Genomic DNA, 23,884 nt, shown 5'->3' with positions numbered 1-23,884 from the left:
TAGCAGTGAGAGAAAGCCAGGTGCTACAGTGGTGCGCGGGCCTCGTCAAAATAAACAGCTAGAGTAAATTACTTTGTCTTCAAACAGCGTTTCGCCCACAGTTCTGACAGCATGCTAACTATTCATTGCTTTGTTCGAAGGTGGTGTTTTTTTTTAGACTTATTTATTTATTTCCAATAATATGCAGAGACAAATAACTACCTTATTTTTAATGTAACAGAAAGTGCAGCCATTCCTTTGTCAGCCACTTCTATAGTTATTTTAGCTTTGTAAAACAATCCGTTTTGCTGTTATTTGCTGATATTGGAAACAGTGTTGGGGAAAGTTACTTTTAAAAGTAGGCTATTGCATTACAGTATTGTGTAATTTCCTCTAGTGGTCACTTTCACATTTTGTGAAAAGTAATGCAGTACTTTTGCATTACTTTTTGTAATTGTTTTTGGCTGGTTCTACTTTCGCCAAATGTAAAGGCCATTTCACACCGAAAGTGAAATAAATAAGCCTCAGGCTGAAGGAAATGCAAATTCACTCCTGTACATTAGAGGGCGTTGCTCAAACAAACCTTTCCGCTGTGCTGCCATTCTGGATTGCCGAAGAATAGAATACATGAGAAGAAAGTTCAACATTCTTACTTAAGCAATAATAACAAACAAATTAACCACAAATGTGGTTTATATCTAAAGTAATTTTTTGCTTAGTATGGGATAGGTTCGAGCCCCGGCTGAGCCAGGAGTGCTTTCTGTGTGGTGTTTGCATGTTCTCCCCATGTGTCAGTGTGGGTTTCCCCCGCACTGTCCAAAGACATGCAGGTTAGGTGGATTGGATATACCAAATCAGCCGTAGGAGTGTATGTGAGTGTGTCCCAGCTCTCTCTCTGCAAAGACATTGGTTAATAAAGTGAGATTAAATACATAAAGTATATTTGTGTAATTTAACATATTTAACTATTGCAGTTTTCCGTAATATCCTTATTCTTATTTCTTATCCTCATTTCACTGTTTTTATTAATTTTGACGAATACTGAATCTGTTTTTGCGCAAGTGAGATGATGAAATGCATGCTCTCATTTAGTCTAGAACTACAGTAACCTTTATGTTTCACACGTCGCACGCAACACCTCTGATTTCTCTCAAAATGGGGACAGGAGAGCTGTCATTCAATACATGTGGAAACAAAGTAATTTGCATTACATATTTGAAAAAGCAACTATTTAAAAGTAATGTGTTATTACTCATTACTTGAAAAAAGCAATCTGATTACGTAACTCATCTTACTTGTAATGCGTTACCCCCAACACAGACTGGAAAGTGGTTGTTATCATATTGATTTATTATAGCAGTCATAAACTGGTTTGTTGCACAAATAGTCTTACCGTTTACTGCACTTTGTTATTCTTCTAGGTACTTGCCTATAGCAGCTAATGAATCTGAAGCTAAGCACGTTCAGGACTTAACTTACTTTGGCACTGAAAAATAATGTGACTAAGTGAGCCATTTGCTGATTCTCCCGAAGTAAATTGCGGCACTATAAAAGATCACTGTGCTATTTTAGTGTCCAACTAGACCGACACAGCAACATTGGCTTATGCTGCTCTCACATGCTATCAGAATTATCGTAGATATGAGTTTCCTACTCGGAAATTGGACGTGAACGGCCTCTCAAGTCACATTTACAATAGATCATTCTGAAGTTTTCAAAAGTTGGGCAGCAAAGATTCACTTTAAATGGTAAAGGAGATAAATACTGCTGTAGTTTTACCGTATTTGCTTTTCCCACAACATATACATTAATTCCTCTTGACTTTACAAACTGTACACATTTATGTACTGTATAAATAACCATTTGATGCATAATGTATGTTTTACACAGTAAAAACAGCATTCATTTGAGTTCAGATCTCCTCTGGTCAATGAACGTACAGTGTATGGTTATGATTCAGGCAGCATTACAGGTCAGAAGTCAGATTGGATTGGAACATTCAGAATATTATCCAGTTCCATCTGGTTGAAGATTGGAGTCATCACGCGCGTATGGAGACGAGTTTGTTGAGGATCAGTGCCGATGGCTGTCGTGTCGATGAGGCCTTCACAGGGGAGAGCCTAGATGACAAACTCTGCTGACACTTCAGCACTGACACTAATAAATATACAGACTAAATGAGGAACTAAACAAGACTTGACTGATATATCGGCCATCAGCCACCCTGCTCTCTAAGATAACAATACCACTAAATAAGACAGATGAACTCAATCAGAAACTATTGAAACAAATCAGGACATACACAGAAACCAAGGCAATCAATCAAACAGGAACAAGAAAAGAGGAACAACAGAACAAAACGAAAATCTAAATAAGAGTCTTTGGGAACAGAGACATGATCTCAGTGGCATTTTGGTCAGGACTTTCTGATTTGCGGGATTAATGGAAGACTGGAAGAGAGTTGGGGAAAACTGTTTGACAGTGTTTTTTTTTTTTTTTACACAATTGCGTTAGGTGACTCTAGTGGCACAGAAATTCCCCTTAACTTATTTTGAGTCTTTTAATGCCTTTGTTTCAAAGGATAGTGATGGTTGACAGGTTCAAACCCACGTCCCCACAGGACCACCACAACACTCTGTGTCATGAATGCACATGCTGTTGCTGCTCTACAGCACATCGACTGCTTTCACAACTGACTGCTGGCAGATCTAGCTAAATCCAGATTCTAATGGTAGCTGGTTTTCTAGGTGGTTCATGCTGGTCATTAGCTGGTCTATATATTTTACAGTAGATGTTGATCTACAATGAAACCATCAAACTTTACCTACACTACCATTCAGTTGTAATTTACTTCAGAAAAATGTGGGGGGAAACGTTGCATCCTACTTTATTTTCAACGACAATCCATTAATGTGTGTGTGGGCTATTTTAGAGGAAGAAAAATTCACACATGTTGATTTGCATTAGGTCAAACACTAGAAACATCAGAGAGAGACTTGCTTTGATGTAACAACAAAGCTATTTAAATGCATCAGAAAAGCAATCAATTCATACATATTTGACAATAATACTAGTCAGACATATGTTGGAAATACACTGAAGTAGCTGTGTAGCATGGCAAAAAAATTGAAACCGGTGAAATCAACTGAAGCCTGTGGTTTTCGTCATTATAATGGGGGTGATTTAGCTTAGACATGGTGTGAATATAAAATAAATGGCCATCTTGGAAAACAACATTTTACAAAAATATTCCAGGCACAGTGCAAGTTAAGCTCTAGTGACAGGACTTGCGGCATAATGTTGATTGCCACAGAATGTTGTTTTGACTCGTCCTTCGTTTTCTTTAGACAAGGCAAAAATATGGGTTACAGTGAAGCACTTAGTGTATGGGCCCAATATTCATAATAATAAAATACTCAATGTTTCAAAAGTAGCCTATAGCCTCAAGATGTAAACAGCCTAAATGCTTACTAACCTTTTCTGTGGACTCGTATCCAGTTACATAACTTCATGGCAATGCCTAAAACCCTAAAATGACCATAAAACGACAAGCTCAAATAATGCACACATTTAAACAGAAAAAATGTTTGTAAGTGCTTTTATGAAATAATTGATTATTTTACTGTAAATTCTTTAAAAAATCACTCTATTCACTTCCATTGTTAAAATTTGTTCCATTAAAATATGTGGTAATCAACCAATTTTTTTGTGGTGATCAAAATGTAAAATGTATGTATGCATTAAGTTACATAATTTCATCACTGTTAACATTTTACTATAAGGTGTCATTTATTAACATTTTTATTATATTAACAGTGAGCAATGTCTTTTATACAACATTTAATAATATTTGTCAATGTTAGTTAATATAACTACAATTGTTCATTGTTTGTTTTTGTTTGTTCACAGTGCGTTACCTAATGTTAACAAATACTTTTAATTTTATCTCTTTCCCCAGCAGAGTAAAAAAAATAATAAAAGAATAATTTGTTGTATGAATATCTGAACATTGAATACATCAAAAGAAAGAACAGAGCCTCTGCTTTTAAACGAATTAATGAACAAACAAACATGCAAACAAATAAAATCTAGCTTTATGCATTCTTTTTTTTTTTAATCAACACTTGAATATAAATGAATACAATTGAATACAAAAAGCTGAGAAAACTGGGTGAATGGGGTGGGTGGCATGCCCCCATGGAAGAAAATTATGAAAAATAACCCCTGAAATTATGACTTCTGGTGAATATTGTGGAAACTAATTGATACATTTAGATAAATATATTTCATACATTATAGCATTATAATACAACTTATTAGGCCTATATATTTATAGAATAGCAAAGTAGGCCTAATCAATATAACGCACAAGCCTGAACCACATAGATGTGAAATATAAAGGCTATCATGATCATTTTGCCAACAATGAACCATGGATTTGTTTAGTTTAAAATACGTTTTATTTTTACCTTAAACAAATACAACATATAACATTCAAAACTCATCGGCTTAGACTGCATTTGAAGAAAAATAAACACAACAGTTTTCTGTAGCCTTGTGCGAACTTATTCAATAGAATTAGACTTCTAGAATGTTCTTTTCAGTGCAAAAAAATAATATTTTTAATTTAATTAGACAACATTTTAAGGAAGTGTAGTGCAAATATCTTTATATAATTATACTTCCATTATAGTTAACTTTCTTTCCAGTGCAAAACAATAATACATTAAAAAAAAACAGCTAATAAAGAAAATATAAAATATTTCACTCAAATACTGCATTCAAGCAATACAACACGTATATTTTTGTGCTCTTTTCTTTTTCGCCGGCTGCTCGGAGGTAGTCATTTTTACATTTCCCGATGTTGTCACTTGTCGTCATCGTTGCTACGATACGTGACTCACAATGACTGAAACGACCAATTAAAAGGGCATTCTCTGATGATGTTCCAAGATGTTGAAAACGCTACGCTGATCATAGACAAACGGGGAGAAATTAATATCTACCGCACCGTCGGGTTTTTTTTCTTATCATAGCCTACAAATGTCTTCGTTAATAGTCTGACATGTGTCTGTCATGGATTTGCACTGAATTGATTCTCAAAAATACGGAACAAAGTGCGTTCCGTATCAGTTCAATACGGAACAAGGCTTTTATGTGTCAAATACGGGACGATTCCGTATTATACGGAACGGTTGGCAACCCTACTTGTTCCTGCTTCTAGTTTGCCTGTTTTTGGATCAGGAGATTAGCGCAGTAATAGCGTATTAGAGTAATAGCGCCCCCTACCTTATAACAGTGAAAAGATTGATAGCGGCAAATTTGTGCCATATTGCCAATGGCGAGGAAGTGTCGGGTCATGACGGAAAGAGTTAAAAATGTATCAGTAAATGTTGAAATAACATTAACTAAGACTAATAAATGCTGTAGAATTATTGTTAACTACTGAAACTGTAAAGCGTGTAAGGGAAAATGTTTAATTAACCATAACTAACATTTATTTTCCTTGCAGGATTAACATTGATATGCTTTTGCAAACTAAATGTCCCCAGCACTTGGGTCAAAGTGTGTCTGAATCATGTCAGAATATAACAAAAATGGGGAAATGAAACTAGACAGTTGTCTAAATATATAAACTCATGACTCTGAGTGACAAGGGGAAGTAATCAAGAAATCCAGATTTGCTTTTACCTAGTAACAGAAGGGTTTGCTGAATTATACATATGAAGAACCATGTTGAAGAAACATTATGTACTGAAGCATGTCACCTCAGCCATGCTGCTATTCTATAAAAACTTATTGTTTTTGCTGGTGGGACTGATTTGCTCTGTGATTAGTCCGAGATCCTCTGGCCGTGATTAAAGCACATTGGCATCGTCTGGATTCTGTCTGGTTATTCAGACTCAGAGTGAGGCTCTTAGGCATACAGGGTTAACGATGCGGTCAGATAGCTATAATTCTTAGGCATCTTATGAGGTCAGAGCAGCTATATTTAGACGATGCCAGTGTGAGTCACCTGAGGATAATATTGCAGGTGTCGGGGAGACTTGGTTTAACCTAAGTCAGGTGCGTATGGGAATTTCTGTCACAAGTGTTACCAAATTAGTTATTGATTTATCTGGGAATCGAACCCATGACCTTGCCGTTGCTAATGCCATGCTCTACTATCTACAGAAACAGTGTTTTTATTGCAAAAACTGTCAATTGAGCCAATCATTTAGGGCCCTATTATACACTCAGCACAATGCAGCGCCAGGCGCAACGCAAGTGCATTTTGCTAGTTTCAGCCCGACGCAGTTATCATTTTTACGTCCTGCACCACGTTGTTTAAATAGCAAATGCATTTGCGCCTATTTGTGCGCCCATGGGCATGCTGGTCTGAAAACGAGGTGTGTTGGTTGGCGCATTGTTGGCGTGTTGCTATTTTGAGGCAACTGAAATGGACCGCAATATTTATTTTGTTATTGCACAACACTAAACTTATTACATACACAGGGATGTGCAGCTGCACACAAACATGCCAAATATAAAAAATAAAATGATTACAATGTAAAATATCATTATTGTGTACATAAATAATAATCTTTTCCCATAGATGGTCTGCTTCAACCTCGCGCACGAGCAGATGTGTTTCCTCGCTAGAGAAGCGTTCAGTATTTCCGCTTGCAAATTCCACCATGTAAATAGCGAGTCCGCCATGGCGCGAGCGCAACTGGCTTTTAAAGAGAATGGGAGATGAGTCTCTGATTGGTTTATTGCACGTTACGCCCAAAACACACCCATTACTCATTAAGAGAATAGGGACAACCCTTTTAGACCATGCGCCGGGCACGCCGACCATTTTTCGCGTCGTTAAACTAAGTGGATTCGGACACACCCTAAGTGCGCTTGCGCCGTGCGCTTTAGACCATGTGCTTAGATCGTTAAAATAGGGCCTTTAATATTCCTTCATTTCTTGGTGTGACGTCTGTGTGAGACCTCTGTCATTGACGAACTTGTCTATTTGTCCATGTGTTCAGTGTATTGGAAAACTGCTGAAGAGCATAGGTGTGTCAGTCCCGCAGGAGTTTGTGTGTTTATTCGCGTGTGTACTCTGGGGTGGGCGGTGACTGGCGGCTCGTCCCCCAGAGTTTCTCCACAGGGCTTATTAAAGCTCTCCTCTCCGCCTGCCCTCACATTCGCTCACCCTACAAATCTCATCTTTAATTAGAGAGGGGCAACATGCTCCACACGGAATGGATGGAAACATGGAGCAATTGTGGGACACGTGGGTGGGGAGCGACAAAAAACGTTCCAGTCAAGGTCAGCTGACGGCTAAGATGGGAAGATAAACGATGCGGTTTCAGACGTACAGTATGTACGGAGGGGGTGGTGAATGAATGATCATATAGAGTGTTAATGGAAGAGTAGAGTTCACTTGTTGCAAAGCAACAGTGTGAAAAGAGCAGGAGAGGATAATCAAGGGGAAAAAAGAAAAGGTTTCAGATGTTCGCACTAAAAGGAAGGTTATTGGGGGGGGGGGGCTTATTTCACTGTTTGTTGCAGTGTCCTTACTTAATGGAGTTGCCATGACAACAGTGTATCAGTCAGGCACCAACGGATTGTATGTGCTGTTCGGTAAGTGTGTGTACATGTAAAAGTGTGATTTCCTGTGTAAATGGGTGTGCATGTTCTCCTACAAGAGACAGCGGACATCACCATCAATATTCGTGTGAATGAAAGATCTGTATGTCTTGTGCGCTGTGCAAAGTCATTGCTTGGGCTTAGAGATATAGTTAATATTCACAAATAATGATTTTGCTGGGGAGATCAAATTATTTAACATTGTGAATATTGCAAGGAATTTATTGTGCTTTTTATTTGGTTTCCTAACTCTGTCTTTAGATTAGTTTCATGGTCCTTCATTGAGTATGAAATTGTTAAAACGGACTTTATAATTGTCTCTCGTTTTAATTTGAGTAGAAAAAAAAGAAGTATTTGTTTGGTTTGTTTGTTTCATGTGAATCGGTTCAAACTATTGATTCAAAACTCATTCATCAGTTCTTTTGTTTCAGAACTCAAACCAGTGCTATTTTAGTATGATTTATATGTGATTATATATGTTGTAATAGTTTGAATTAGCTTTTACTTATTTTTATAGTTTTTTGTTATGTACTTTTGTCATTTTTATAAATTTTTGTTACAAATATTTCTATTTTCTTTTATTTTTCCCATTATAGTTTTAGAAATTTTGAAATGTTAGTTCTTCACTTAAACACACACAATATTTTTGTATTTTCTTTTTCATCATTTCTTTTCATTTCAGGATATTTCAATTAACAAAACTATTTTTAATTGTTTTAGTTTTAGTTTATAGCATCTCTCAACTCTCATTCGTAGCTGAATTGTGACATTTGTGGCAATAGCCGACAATACATTGTATGGGTCAAAATTATTGATTTTTCTTTTATGCCAAAAATCATTAGGATATTAAGTGAAGATCATGTTCCATGAAGATATATTGTAAATTTCCTATCATAAATATATAAAACATTTATTTTTGTGAGTGAATACAGCACAATCGCGAACATAAACGGACAACTTTAAAGGCGATTTTCGCAATGTTTCATTTTCTTGCACCCTCAGATTCCAGATTTTCAAATAGTTGTATCTCAGCCAAATATTGTCCTATCATAACAAACCATACATCAATGGAAAACTTATTTCTTTCTTTTTTCAGATGATGTATAAATCTCAATTTCAAAAAAATGTACCCATGTGACTGGTTTTATGGTCCAGGGTCACATATATGTGTTGAATATAATATAAAATTGCTAATGTGTTGGAAGGCATAATATTACATAGCATTATTTTCTTTGTTTAGTGACTTTAGTGAATTGCATGCCTTGAATATTGTCTTTTACTTTTACTCTTTTATTCGTCTTTGCATTCAGTGAATCTATTTTGCTACATAAGCTGTCTGGTGGACTGATTTTAAGCCATTTCCAAGCTTTTTCAAATCTAAATATCAAAAAGCTGAAAAGTATCCAGACTTAATTCTTGCAGCTATATGGGCCAGCTCTAAGCATGTGAGATGTGATGTGTAAGGTCAGGTGATGTCATCTCTCTCTGTGATAGTCCCATAGGACTGACAATCTGTCATCATTGTTTTAATGACCGCGTAAACAATGTCATCTCTTTAGTGTGCCAAAACGAACGAGCAGCTCCTAATTGTAAAATTAATTGAAAAACATTTTAATTAAAGACCAACCTGTGCTCTCCCCTCCCTAACTCTAACCATATCCTAACTCATATCCTTTCTGTTCCATCCTTCCTCTTTCAACAGTCACATTCCCATGGATATAAAAAAATAAGAAACATGATTACTTTAAAATCTCAGTTGTTTCTCGTAGACAGCCAGGAGAGAGCAAATAGAAACTTTTAAGTCTCCAACTTCTCAGATTTTTCAGGTTTCAGATGAGTTTCAGATGAAATCTCAATGTCTCAAGCTGTGGTCAGATTTTCCAAGATACCAAAGAGAGATCTCAGTATGAACTCAAACAACTCTAAACATGTTATTTTAAGACCTATTACCAGGGCTATGATAATTGTATTGGTTTCTACAATTGTACATTTGAGGCTATTTTTATTTGGCCTAATGTATTTGTGGAAAAGCATCTGAGACATTGTACTTCAATGAAACATAATTGAGATTTCTATTAAGTCTCCTGCACTATGAAAGAGCAACTTGTTCCATTAATGTGTCTCAATTCTATGTTTTATTTCTCCTAAGGACCGTGATCTCTGAGTCTCTTGAAGAACGAGCTTCCAGAGACTTGCAATTAAATTTGTCTGTTTTATTTCTGCTAAGGAATCTGTGGAGAAACATCTGAGACAAAGTTGATGCTTAAACGGAACAGAGATCTCCCAAAGAATGAAAGAGCATCCTTTGAGCATCCTACTGTAATTTGTCTCATTTGTATCCATCTTTTATTTATTTCAATTCATTTGAGCAAAAACATCTGAGACGAAGCTGATCCTTAAATGAGACATAACTGAGATCTTCATTATATCTCCATTATATTCAAATTCGTCTCATTTGTATTGCTCCTAGAGTATTTTAGCAGATACATCTTAGACAAAACTGGCTTCTTAAAGGGATAGTTCACCCAAAACTATCCCTTTAAGGGGGGGGGGGGGATTACACAGTTTTCATTTTTGGGTGAACTATCCCTTTAAATGAGACACAACGAAGATCTGCATTCATTCTCTTTAGCAATGAAAGAGCAACATCTGAGCCATCTGAGACTGTTCTTCTCCTATCCAATAGTTGCCTTCCGTCTCACCCGTTCTGCCTCCCTTCTTCAACTATCACAAACAACCCCCCCCCCCCAACCCCCAACAAAAACTAAATAAATAAATCACAGTTTTCCTAATGCCTCCATTAAAGCGGTTCCCTCTTCTTCCTCCCCCGGCACCCGTTTCTTTTCCCCTGCGGGAAGGGCTTCTCTGCACGGCGCTGGCGCCCCGGGATTCTGACCAGCCCTGGCTCTGTGAGCATCCCTCTGAGTGTCGGGGCTTTGTAGATCTGCCTCCTCAAAGCCAGAGTGGACGGCCTGCCTCTCCAGCGGTGGAGGAGCGCCTCGGGGAGCTGTGCTCATCTCGCTGCCCTCTCTCTATCTCTCATCTCAGTGTGTATCCCTCACCCAAATACACCCCATGCGGCGGGCGAGATCTCTCTTTACAAACCCAGACGCACACAAACCGGCCTATTGTGTGTTTATCTGGCCAGTACTCCGATACTTAAAAGCCTAGTACTGTATGTTGTTTTTGTTCTTCGTTAGCCTCGGGTCATGTGTTCTTAAAATGATTAACTTCACTCTCAGTTTGCAGTCGAGATACGGCCGGGGTGATTAATTGATTCATCTGTTAGTGATCGAGACCCTCATTTATTGATTAACAGGCTAGTCCGTCACCAAGGAGTCGTCTCAGCGGGACACGCTGTTCCCCCGGGAGACATGCATGTCTGAGATTTCTGTTATTGGCCTCCCTGTGGGATGAAATGCTCTGACAAACAAAGGAGACTCTGATAGATGTGTCTTTTGTGCATAATTAGCCAAACCCACCCCACAGTCAATGAGAGGATGGATTAATGAATTAAATCCGCATTGATGTATAACAAGCTCGAAATGCGAGTATCGAGCACCGCTTCTTCTGGCCCACATTTGAAACTTTATGTCACTGCAAACAATACCAAGGCAGAGGAGCCTATCTGCAGATCCGGAATGTTCCAGACAGGGCTCTGGGAAGGCTGTAACCTCCATCTGTCTGGAGTGCCTTCTGAATGGCTTTGCCTTGATTGAACATCAAGTGGCAGTCTCTTTGCTCTCTTATCGAAAATTGCGAAGATCTGTCGTGATGTTTGAGCCACATTTGGAGCTTTGTTTTGTTTTTTTCAGGAGAGCCATCGGGAAGAGCGGAGTACCGTTGCCATGGAGACGTGGCGTCACAGGCGCCGAGCAGATTGTGCCGATTGTGCGGCTGGTTGTCATGGTGGCAGAGGATGCTGGGGAGGAGCAGGTGCTGAGAAATGACCGCTCCATCAGAGAGAGAGAGAGAGAGAGATACTGTGCGTCTGTCTGGCTATCTTTGATCCCGTCTCCTGCACTTCACACAGGGAAGCGAGTGAGAGAGCTCTGCTAGGTTCGGGCCCCTTGGCAAATCAGTGCCAACGAGAGGACACGAGCATCGTTCGACCTCCAGCACTGGCACAGGGCACATGAGGAAAAGATTCCAAAACCTGCACTCCAAAAACACCCTCCTCCTCTCCCTCTTCATCTACAGGGCTTTATTCTGGCCCGGCTAAATAGTGATCCGGTCAGAGGTGCACAGGTGCGCGGGGTCTGCATGTTGCCAATTCTGTCCGCCCGCTTGTTGCCCACAACAGAGTCTGAGTCACTCCTCCAAAGGAAAGAGAGGGTCTGCTCATCATGACATCATACAGAACCAACTTTGCCTTGCGAACACCACAGATGAGATACAATAGAATGGAAATGTTCATAATGATGAGGTTTGAATGTTGGAAAAAAATCTTGAATTGTATAGGTTATGTAGACCTTACAATAAGGAGCAATAAAATCACGCACATACCAGTCAGGTGCGGGTGCTGGATCTCATAGGGAATGCAAAATTACAAAGTAAAGATCCGCACACCGGAGAGCTCCCATTCACAAAATTTATTTCAAGTGTGACGTTTCGGGCCTTTCGGACACTGGAGAAGGAGATTAAGGAGATTGAGATTAAGAAAGGCCCGAAACGTCACACTTGAAATAAATTTTGTGAATGGGAGCTCTCCGGTGTGCGGATCTTTACTTTGTAATTATGTAGACCTTACAGACAGAGATGCAGATCGATTAAGCTTAAAGATAAATCTCATATGAAAATACATTTGAAGGCCAATCAAAATACATTTGATTGGTTTCAATACATTTAACACAGCTTGAAGTCAAATAATGCAGATTTCTAGGCAGTTCTGAGTGGTTCTTAGAGCAGTGCTAGACTGTTGTGTCCTGAGTCAATAGAGATCGAAGTTAGGCATTTATTAGGGTGCTCTGAGATTTAGTATAGTGTTGTTAAGGTGTTTTGAAGCAGATCAAAGCCTTGCATGTGTTTAGATCTGTTTTACAGTTGAAGTTTAGAAATCACAAATATTTCAACATACTAGCCCCTTTCACACATACAGTCTTTACTGGTAAATAACCATTAAGTGATCATGTGAAAACAGGACCTTCTCAAAAAAAAACGGTAAAGCGGTTCTAGCAATTTACCAGTATGAGAAGTTGTAACTTTCCAGTAAATTACTGGATTTTTACTCAGTTTTCTGCGTAAATATGCACTAGATTGACATCTTTGTGTGGACAGCTTTTTCATTGCGCTCGAGACCTTGCCTTCTTTTTTTTTTCATTCATCAACGCTGCGGCTCTGCAGTTGGATACTATTATGTGCATCTCGTGTTTTTAAGAGCAAAAACATGTTCTGTGTGATCATCACCTTCACTCAGAAGTCTAAAAAAGTGGTGTCAAATTGAACAGATAGTGAAACTAAAGTGCTTCTCCTCATATGGGTGGATGAAGACAATGGAGTATTTTAAATTTAAAGATCATTTCCAATGATTGACAAAGTCATTCTGGTAATTTTACAGTAATTTACTGGGATTGTTATGTGAAAGTGGCAACTGAGAAAATTCTGCCAATGCAAGTCAGGAAATATGTGATTTTGGGGATTGTCTACTACAGTAAAAAGTATAGGTCAGACTGTTAAAAAAAAAGTAAAGAACAGTTGGTCTCAAGTTTAGTGGGTGTTGTGTGAATTCACTTGGAGGCATTGCAATCTAGGAGATTTTGGAAGTGGATCGATTTTTTGATTTTCTGCTTAGGTCAGATTGTAGAGTATAGGTCAGATCAGATTGAAAGGACACAGTCAGAACAGCCTGAAGATCTGTGCTGAGTTTTGTGGATGCAGCTTTAAAGAGCTGGGAGGAGGTATACAGTCAGAATGGGGTTTCAAATAAAAACATATTGAGAATGGCATATTGAGTTGGGAAGTGAGATGAAGTATGGATGCAGGGAAAATTCAGACTTTGTGTACTGTCCGGCAACCATAGAGGAACGAGAACCATGCGTTCTACTTCCAGCCCATGGGGAACGAGGCAGATACGTTTGTAGAAAGTACAGACAGTACAAACATTGGGCAGAAAGAGAAAGGGAGTGTGGTAAGCTGTAGAGGTGTGCTCTTGTTTCATGTCCCTCTCAGGAATAAGAGGGAAAGTGCCTCTTCAGGTTCAAGTACGGCCAAAGCTCCATTTGGGGTCTATTTAAAAAGAATGCAGGCACTTAAGAGCTCCTCATTGGCTCCTGTGCTATGACAACAGCAAAAAAACGCATCATAAGTGAAAAGAGATACACAACTGAAACACATGCAGTCATTTAGACATTCTGAAGAGCCCTCCTGCTCCCTCTGGCTTCCTTCCCCTCTCTCCCCCTTTTCCAGCCTGGGCTTGGCGTATCATCCAGACTGCTAAGCCCCTCTTGGCTGCCTTACAGGAATACTGCAGCATTTAGTCTGATTATGGAGGGAGAAGACACCTAGCAGAGCTTAGCATGGAGCTGCTGAAAGCCGGACAGGAAAAGATGAAGCCTCTGAGCGGAATCTGGTTAGGAATTAATATTATATTTGTAGGTTCAAGAGAGAGTCTGCCGTGGGTCTAGTGCAGTTTATGTATATATATATATATATATATATATATATATATATATATATATATTAATGTAATATAATAATAAGGAGAATTATACGTTAATGACATACTACAAAACAAATTCTTGGTAACACTTTTCAATAATGTCTCATTTGTTAACATTAGTTAATACATTAACTAGCATGAACTAACGGGGCAATAAATTTTTTTGTAACATTTCATAAAATGTTAGTTAATAAAATACAATTGTTCGTTGATTGTTCAACTTCACAGTGCAATAACTAATGTTAACAAATACTACTTTAATTTTAAAAATGTATTAGTAAACTCAACTAAAATAAATCCTGTAGATGTATTGTAAATTCATGTTAACTAATGTAGTGAAGCCTTATTGGAACCAAAATCTTTATGGTCCAAAAAATTGCCTTAATTTTATTTATGCACAATATAATTTCTTAGGTTTGCATTTTTATGGTGAAATGTGTCCTCGACGTGTTGTGCTTTAAAAATGGTATGACGAAATAAAATGTAGCAGTGCAGCTGTGTGTGATACACACAAATGTGTATGTGTGTTTAAAGTGATGGGGTGGTGGGTTTGGATCCTGCATTCAGAATGTCAGTGACCCAGTGATTCACCATCAGTGTCTGGGATGGACTCCAATCGGGACAGCCATCTGGTGACCAATCAGAGCCCTTACTGTGATGTCAGAGCGTCCAAGGGTTCATTGGGCAAAGGCTGTTGGGAAGGGCCAAATGTTCTGACTCACGTAGACCTTGCAATGGCTAGAATCTCAATGCCAATTCAGTATGCCAGTCTGCCAGCAGAATTAGCCATAGCTTGCTAGTGGCTCAGTAAAATTAGGTGTTTTGAATCACATTTCTGCACACACCACAGTGACAGCTGTATACTTCAATCTTGGCATCCTTCCATGTGCGTGCAGACAGCGTCGTTAACTTGCAACACATGCAAAACGCAACAAAGGTCAACAAAAACCAGTAATAGAATTAAAATTCAGTGCAGCGCAGAGATTGACAGCTCTGTTAACTCTGACCTGATTAATATTTCAGCGAGTTCTCTCCTGCAAATGCCACTGTAATCTAAAACAGTCTTAGGCAGACTCTCTGAGTCTCCAAACTGCTGCCCCGTAACCCTTCTGATCTGGCTGAGTCACAGCGCTCAGGCCTGCTGGGAGGCAGGCGGTAATGAAAATCCACCACCAAACTCCTACACCACCTGCGGTTTGTGGGCCGTTCAGATACAGCACAGGAGGCTGGCTCATTTTTTGTCTGGAGAATGAAGAAGAATAGGAAAGTTTTAAGCCACTATGACGATAGACTGGATTTTCATCGCCTGGCTAGAGTCATCTAACGCCGTGGCAGGCGGTTGAACGTGTGCATTGGAGAGAGGCGAGTCTGACTAGGCCGGAGGAGAAAAAAACGCACAACCTGCATGTTCGACGGTGAAGATATTCCGCAGCTGTGTTCACCCTCCAGCTGTACTTTTATGCATGCGCGCTTGCACAATGCGAAACGCAGAGCAGACTGTGAGAAGTCAGCCAGGTTAGATTTCCTAAAGGCCTGTTTTCCGCTCACATGAACATTTGATTGCTGTTTTAAGTATCAACCTGGTCTCAGTGTTTCTCTTAAGATTTCTTAAAGAGAGTTACTCTGGGTGATAAATGTTCCAAACCTATAAGACTTTGGTTACTCTTCGAAACACACATCTTAATGATGAAGCCTGAGAGGTTACCAAAACTTAGAAAAATTATTAGCCAGATTAAATCTGTTGATCATATAAAGCTCTTCACAAGACCTGGATTAGATCTCTCGATTCATATGGATTACTTTTACGATGCCATTATTTCCTTTTTGGATCTTCTAAGTTTGGACAGAAACCTCTTAGAATTCATTCTAATTTGTGTTTTGAAGATTTGTGTTATGGGTTTGGAATGACATGAGAAGAAATGATGACATAATTTTCATTTTTTTGGGAGAAGTAATTAATATATAATAAAATATATCATATTATTTTACTATATATATATATATACACTGTACACTGTAGTATAAGAAAAGGACATTATTAAAATCATAATTAAAATTTCTGACTTTGGATTGCAAACTTTGGTATTTTGGCAAATCTGAGCACAGTTTGAGACAAATATTGAGATGTTGTGTAAAGCTCATGTATGTGAGATTGTCTTTTTCGAAGAGAAAACAAACCAGCATTAGTGTGGAAATTCACACGGGTGTAAGTTGCCCTGTTCAGTATGATTTAGCTTTACGTCTCCATTTTCTCACCATTTTGCTCAGAGAAGCAACTGATAAATAGAAGAACTCATCAGTGATTAGTCTTTCCTCTGACTAGTGCTGCGCGTGACCGGCATTCTGCCCACAGCGCAAGGGAAACAGCCTTGTGCCGTGACCTTGCCTCCCTGGCGCCACACACATGTGTTTGTGCCTCTGTGCACCCAGTGGGTGTTTGTGTTTGCGAGCATGTGTCTGTGATCCTGTGGTTCATCTTCTGTGCATGACATAGCAGTAATAAAGGAAGTTACCTCGTCTGTGTGTGTTTGTGAGCGAGTCCCTGAAGAGCTTCAGTGGCAGTCGGAGAGCAGTGGGACTCTTGTTGAACAAACCAAACGCGCAGCACAACAGTATGAATAAGACACATTTCCGACACAAAAGGTCAAGGCCTGCTCGCTGCAGCAAAGAAGACTGAGATTCAAATGTCTCCCTCCCAGCATTCTGCAAAAGGCATTGTTCAAATCCCACCCACCATTTTACCCACCCATCTGTTCATTAGTCTAATTTATTCTTCATTCAATCCTGAAAACAATGCGTATTGTAATAGCTGGAATTGTGTAGAGCTGTAAATGTGTGCACGAGAGTCACTGTTCAAATATGATCCTCGATTGTGGCATTTCAAGACTTCTGAATGAGAGCAAGAGTATTTATTTTTTTATTTTTTTGCATTGTTTGTATTTTAAACCTTTACTACATTGGCCTACTGGGTCGTTCTATAAGATAGGTGTCTTTTCCGATTGATAAGGTTAATTACTAAAGAAAATGATGGTAACGGACGGTTGAAATTTTAAGATCACCCTTTACTGACAAGCATAAGAAAAAAGATGATCATGTCTTTATGAAAGTTTTTTTTTAAAGGGTCCTATAATGCCATTTTCACAAGATGTAAAATAAGTCTCTGATGTCCCCAGAGTGTGTATGTGAAGTTTTAACTCAAAATAACCGACGAATATGTGTTATAGCATGTTAAAATTGTCACTTTTTGAGGGTGAGCAAAAACGCACCGTTTTTGTGTGTGTCCCTTTAAATGCAAATGAGCTGCTGCTCCCGGCACACACAGAGGGTGGAGCTGTTGGTTGTGTGTTAACAGCTCCGATTACCTCACACAGATACGCTCTAAAAATTTAAAAAACATTTAGCCTTTTATGTTCTAACCGGAGTCAGACAAAGATGGAGAGACTCAAGAAGAAGTGACAACATGTAGACAACATTTCTGAATGGTTAGTTGATGAAATTTATGTGGCTGATGTGGAGTTAACTATCTTCAAGTCATTGATTAGCATATTCTCTCATGATAATCTCTAAATCATGTTCCCGGGGGTGGGGTTTATGTAAATGTAAGGGTTTGTGATGTCACTAACCCGTGAAGAAGCTTGTAGTCCCCACCAGCCGTTTGTTGTAGTCCTTAAAAAGCGATTTCTATAAAATAAAATATCTCCCTTTGATTTGAACTTTGAGCGTTGTAACTTTGCAGATGTTGTTTATGCTCAAACAGCAACATTACACACTGACTAAAGTTAGAAAAGTGAAATCATAATCAACCACCCCTTTAATTAAATATTACATTTTAAATAATGCATTATGAACAATAAATAACATTAACCATATAGTTATGTATATTCAATTGATTGCCCCCCCCCCACACACACATTTTTTTTTATTGATTTTTGATAAGTTTATTGCATCCTTGCTGAATAAAAGTATTAATTTATTTAAAAGTAGTATGTAGTTTTATATATTATATATTTATTTTTTATACAAAAATATATGCAAATAAAAGATCAGATATGTCTGTATAATATTATTATACAGACATATCTGAACTTTTATTTGCATATATTTTTGTTTTCATCAAAATATGCATATATGCCACATGTAAGTGTGCATTCAGCAAGGAGAAGTTAAAAACACAGAAGGTAAAAAATCATAGAGTGGAAGTTGACATCTGCTTTTTGTTGTAAAGCCCTTTTTTACACATATGTATATGAAGGACACAAATGGCACCTGTTTTGTAGAGTGACCTGAATATGATAAGGCTTTGCTGCATTTTTATGACTGACAAAACAACACAAACCCGAGCTTTGCCCGATGGTGACATATTGAATGTGAATGTTTTTTCAGTGCTTGTTGAAATCCAGGCGGAGGGAAGTACCACGTCTCCGACCTAAGCTCAGATAGAGTGTGTCAGAGACTTGACAGAGGGACAGGAACCTTGTTTTGTGTCTCGCCGGCTGATCAGCATGTGTTTTTACACAGCTCTGGGTCCCCAAGGTGGAAGAGTTGAGATGTGTGCCCTTCATGCATCGTGGCGCACGTCTTTCTGGAGAACCTGCCTTGAGTCCTGAATTGGTCTTTCCGTAAATCGCCTAAAAACAACATGGGTGTTAACAGCAAACAAAAGCTATTCGATTTGGGATTTGTGAGTTGTATTTGTTACACCGTTGTATTCTAGTGTAGCTTTATGGATGTGCTTACAGCGGTTATGTCTGGGATTTCAGACGTCTCGATTCTAGTCGTCATAGCTTATGCGCTGATGTCTGGAGAGAAGAAAGCAAATCTCATTTGAGCTTTGAGTGGAGTGGAATCGGATTGGTTGCAGCGGTCTACACACCGAGAGTATGTCTGAGAGAGGGCACCAAATCCTTATGATTAATGTCACACCATAATATTTATCCCTCAGGTACGTGCCTCTGACTGCCACCGCTGAAAAGCGTGTTTGGTGTGACCGGGTAATGTAGATAAGCTACAGTTGGGGGAAAAACTCAATGTGGAAGTAGGTGCTATTGAATCTTTCCCCAAACGAATATAGCTTTTATTTGTTTTTATGGATTCTGGCCCTTTTTTAATAGAATTCTTATCGCTTTAGTGGCGCATTGAGTCCCAGCAATTGTACGGTTGATCTTTAGCAAAGATCTAACCCAACATTGCTTTAAAGATGTTTACCCAGCTAAAAACTGCCCCACTGTCGATTGTTCATTGACCGGTTTTAACCTTAGTTTTGTTGAGATATGCATTTAACGACGGCCAGATGAGGTGCTTTTGTTGGCTGACAAACCGAGCTCTCCCTCAGCCTGCATGGTATCTGTAATACCCATGTAAATGCAGAGATGTATAAAGTACTAGAGACCCTGACTTGAGGAAAAGTACAAGTGCTCTATCAAAAAAGTGACTTGAGCAGAAGTTGAAGTGCTCTTTAAGCACCACACTTAAGTGGAAGTACTAAAGTATTCAACATTTTTTGTACATGAGTATTGCAAGTAGTTTATTTAAAATGTACTATTCAAGTACTGAAAGTAAAAGTACAAGTATTGTGTTATGTAGCCTAGTTATTAAAGAAAGCAGTCAAATGTTTGAATATCTTATGGTTTATATTATTTCAAATGCTTAGCCTAAAGGACACTCACAATTCCTTTGGCTGTAGCAGCAGTAGAAGGACAGAAATGTACAAGAGCACCTTCAAACATTGAGCTTAACTCTTTGTAAACAAAAACAGATCAAGTAGGCCTACTGTATGTACCTTCCACCTTAAAGCATCCCTGCCGTCTCTTCCCTCCACAGCTTATTCCCTTCTTAAATTAGTGTGCGTAAAGCAGTCATTTTTGGAAGTTAGACATCTTTTCATCCTCAGCTTGTTAGGGCAACCAAAATATCTCAAAGGCCAGTAGGCCACAATATATTTGTAACTTACCTTGATATGTTTCTTCAAATTCGATGGTGAATTTTTGAAGGCCATTATTTCCCAATCTTTGGGAGGCAGAGTAAGCACTCCATTCTATATGAATTGTCTTTTCACTCCGACAAATGAAAACATGGACTCTTAAGTAGGGTTAGGGGTGGTCTCCTTCCTCACCCTCACCGCCACAATCATTCAAAGTTGGTGTTGAAGGTGGTGTTTCTGGTTCTTCCATCTCGAAACAAACTTAACAAAGCTAAAGTGTTCTCAATGGAGGCAGGCAGCAGAGCGAAAGGCAGAACGGGAGCATGCGTGGTCTTGATCGCTTGATTTGCTCAGTGATGAGCCAGCTTCACCAAACCTGGTGACAGAGCCATCTACCGCTCTGGCAGTGATAAGGTGGGTTTGGAATGATTCATAACAGTTTTATAATTGTAACGAGTAACGATGCAGCACATAAAAAAATGTATTGGAATAAAAGTATTAAACTCATCGAAAATATGTACTGAGGTAAAAGTGGAAGTAGGAGAAAAAAATAATACTCTAGTAGAGTACAGATACAGCCTTTTAGTACTTTACAGTTGTGAAGTAGTTCTACTTCGTTACTATACATCTCTGAGTAGATGTGCTTAATTTTATTCTGAAAGTACCAAAGTTGATTTGCTCAATTTGCAATTCAAATAAATTAAATTAGATATAATATAACATATATGAAGGGCCAAACAGGAAGTCTTATAACAATACTATCAGATTTATATTTATATATTCAGATTTCATATAATTATTGTTCTTTATTTTTGTTTGAATTTAGATCAATATAGTTCTTATGAGTACATTAATACTATTTATTTATTCTAATTTCTAATTTTAATCCATCCATCCACACAATTATCCATTCATCAATCCACTTATCCATCTATCATCCATCCATCCAACCATACATCCATCCACCCATTTATCCATCCACTTATCCATCCATCCACTAATCCATCAATCAATCATGCATCCATCCATCCACCCAATTATGCATCCATCCTACTTATCCATCCACTTATCCATCTATCCATTCACTGATCCATCCATCATTCATCCATTCATCCACCCACTTATCCATCCATCCATCCATCCATCCATCATACATCCATCCATTCATCTACCCACTTATACATCCATCCATCCATCCATCCATCCATCCATCCATCCATCCATCCATCCACACTTATCCATCCATCATTCATCCATCCATCCATCCACCCACCCACTTATCATCCACTAATCCATCCATCTTGCATCCATCCACTAACCCATCCATCCATCCATCCATCCATCAAACGGCTTGTCTTCTTTAGGATTGCAGGGTTGCTGGAGCTTATACCAGCAGCCCACAGGTACAAAACACCCTGGACAGATGGCCAGTTTAATTCTGCTTCCTTACAGTCAATTTTGAATTGCAGTTCTGCACCCTGTTTTCTTCAAATTCATGAATTTAAAGGCATTCTCAATTGACTTCTGAATGGTGCACAACCCTACCATTGATCTTTGCAGAGATCTTATCACACATTGCTTTAAAGAGCACCACCGTTAAATGTCCGTTGACCCATATTGCCTCAATACTGGTGTGATGCACATTTAATGACTTCTGAGATGAGGTGTGCTGTTTGAAGAAAAACCAAGTTGTCTGGAATCTCTTAAAGACTACCAAGGAGGCCGAGTCAGATCGGGAACGATAGAAGAATTCATTGAGAAAGGTAAAGAGTGCAGGTCAAAGGAAAAGACGTGTCTGAAGGCGTCTACAGCATGTTTCTAATTGAGCGGCTTGTAGTTAATTGTTTGTACGTAGGAGGGGAGAAATCAATCTGTTTTCTCACTGCTGTGACTCCTGGGCCCCGAGGTGATAGACTAGAGCTGGCAGACACTAGGACGGAGCGCTGCCAAATACAGCCCCGAAAGCAAAGACTTCCCATTTCTGCACACTCTCGAGGCTGACGCGTATGCTTGCACGCTCTTCACCTGCATGCATGCAGAACAGGTTTCACGGGATAGCTTCAATGTCAGGGTGAAGGCGGATCAATCGATCCATCCTCTGTTTGTGGAAAAGTAAGGAATACCAGGTCAGAGAGGGGAGCGCTAAAGAGAGCGGGAAACGGCGAGAGTATCTTGAGACAGGCGAAAAAGAGAGCTTAAAGAGACGCAATAGAAATGTATTCTAGGTTAAACCCCTCCAGCTTTTGACAGAGTCTGGCTGCTGTGTATGAGGCAACGATATTAAATAAAGGAGAATATTGCATTAGTCCCAGCTCTTGGCGTCAGTCGAATCCTCTCCCACACAACCAGCTGCAACTTTCTGCGGTTGCAGATTTTTTAACACAGCATCAAGCCTGGAGCAAATCCCTTTAAACTTTAAAGTCGATGAATCACGTACATTAGCATGGAATGAATGACCGTTGTGTTAATTAGTACATAAACACAAACCATAAATAATTTGCAGTCTAATTCGTCCATGCAACATATTGTTTTGCATTTGTTTACTCGTAACAGACGTTACAAAGCTGCGTCTTAGCCACGCTGCCCTCGTTTTTAATAATTTGTCTTCCCAAATAGACTTCCTCAGTTCCCAGGCCTCAACCCGCAGCCAAAAGGAGGCGTGGCCAGGGCGCATTTTAGCTTTCAAAGCATGTCGTCTAAATTATTCATCCCACTTTTAACAGAGATCAGAGCGGGCCGGTCTTTTGATCATCACAGTTGTCCCTTGCTCCGCCCTGATTGGCTTTGCCGCACTCACACCCAGATGTGATCTCCACTCGTGTTTGCTGGCGATATATTCCTTCCAGCTTTGTCCGCACAGCTTTCATTATTTATATAAATGAAGGAGTGAAGAGGTTGAGTGAGGATAGGAGGAGGAAGGATTAGATGGAGCTATCAGGATGCAGTATGGGTGGGTGTTATGTCTTGTATCACAGTATGAATAATTTTATCTCGTGCTTGTGTGCTGTATATACGCTATCATTCAAAAGAAATTAATGCTTTTATTCAGCAAGGACATCAAATTGATTAAAAATGACAGTGAACACTTATTATGTTACAAAAGATGTCTGTTTAAAACAAATGCTGTTCTATTGAACATTCTAGTCATCAAAGAATTCTGAAAAAAGGTGTATCACAGAGATGCTCAAATATGAAGCAGCAAATGTTTTCAACATTGATAATAAGACATTTTTTTGAGCATCAAATCAGCATATTGCATATCAGTAATGATGCTGAAAATTCAGCTTTGCATCACAGGAATAAATTACACTTTGTGTCATCTGCCATGCAAACCTTCTTGTTGCTTTATTTTGAAGGAAAAAAAGCACATGCGAAACAAGGACATATGATGTGTAAAGGAACACAATACAAAAACTAGCTTAATTTGGTTATTTGAATAATGCTGAGAAATGTCAACTAATAAAACTGTTGTCCAGAGCATTGCATTAATTAGACTGATTAATAAATACATTTATTTTTTATTTTTTTAATAATAAGATGTGAAGCATTTACAGTATCTTTAAACATAATGTATAGTTTGGTACAGACATATTAAGCGTTTCACATTTGCAATGAAAACATAATTTAATTTAGCAAGTTTATGACAAAACATAACAAAAACTGTTTAGATGAGAGTTGAATAATCACCCACTTTATTGAAAACT

The 23,884-nt window shown here is 38.8% G+C and overlaps 1 protein-coding gene across 1 annotated transcript in view; it reads left to right on the top strand.

The window, feature by feature from the left end:
* Window positions 1–23,884, top strand: part of LOC311093846 (adhesion G protein-coupled receptor L1-like) — a 98,466-nt gene that overhangs the window by 424 nt on the left and 74,158 nt on the right. The gene's annotated exons all lie outside the window — the stretch shown is intronic.

The sequence above is a fragment of the Abramis brama genome (assembly GCF_963993115.1).
Source record: "Abramis brama genome assembly, chromosome: 1".
Lineage (NCBI taxonomy): Eukaryota > Metazoa > Chordata > Actinopteri > Cypriniformes > Leuciscidae > Abramis > Abramis brama.
Note: the sequence above shows the minus strand (reverse complement) of the source record. Positions and strands in the feature narration are given on the sequence as shown.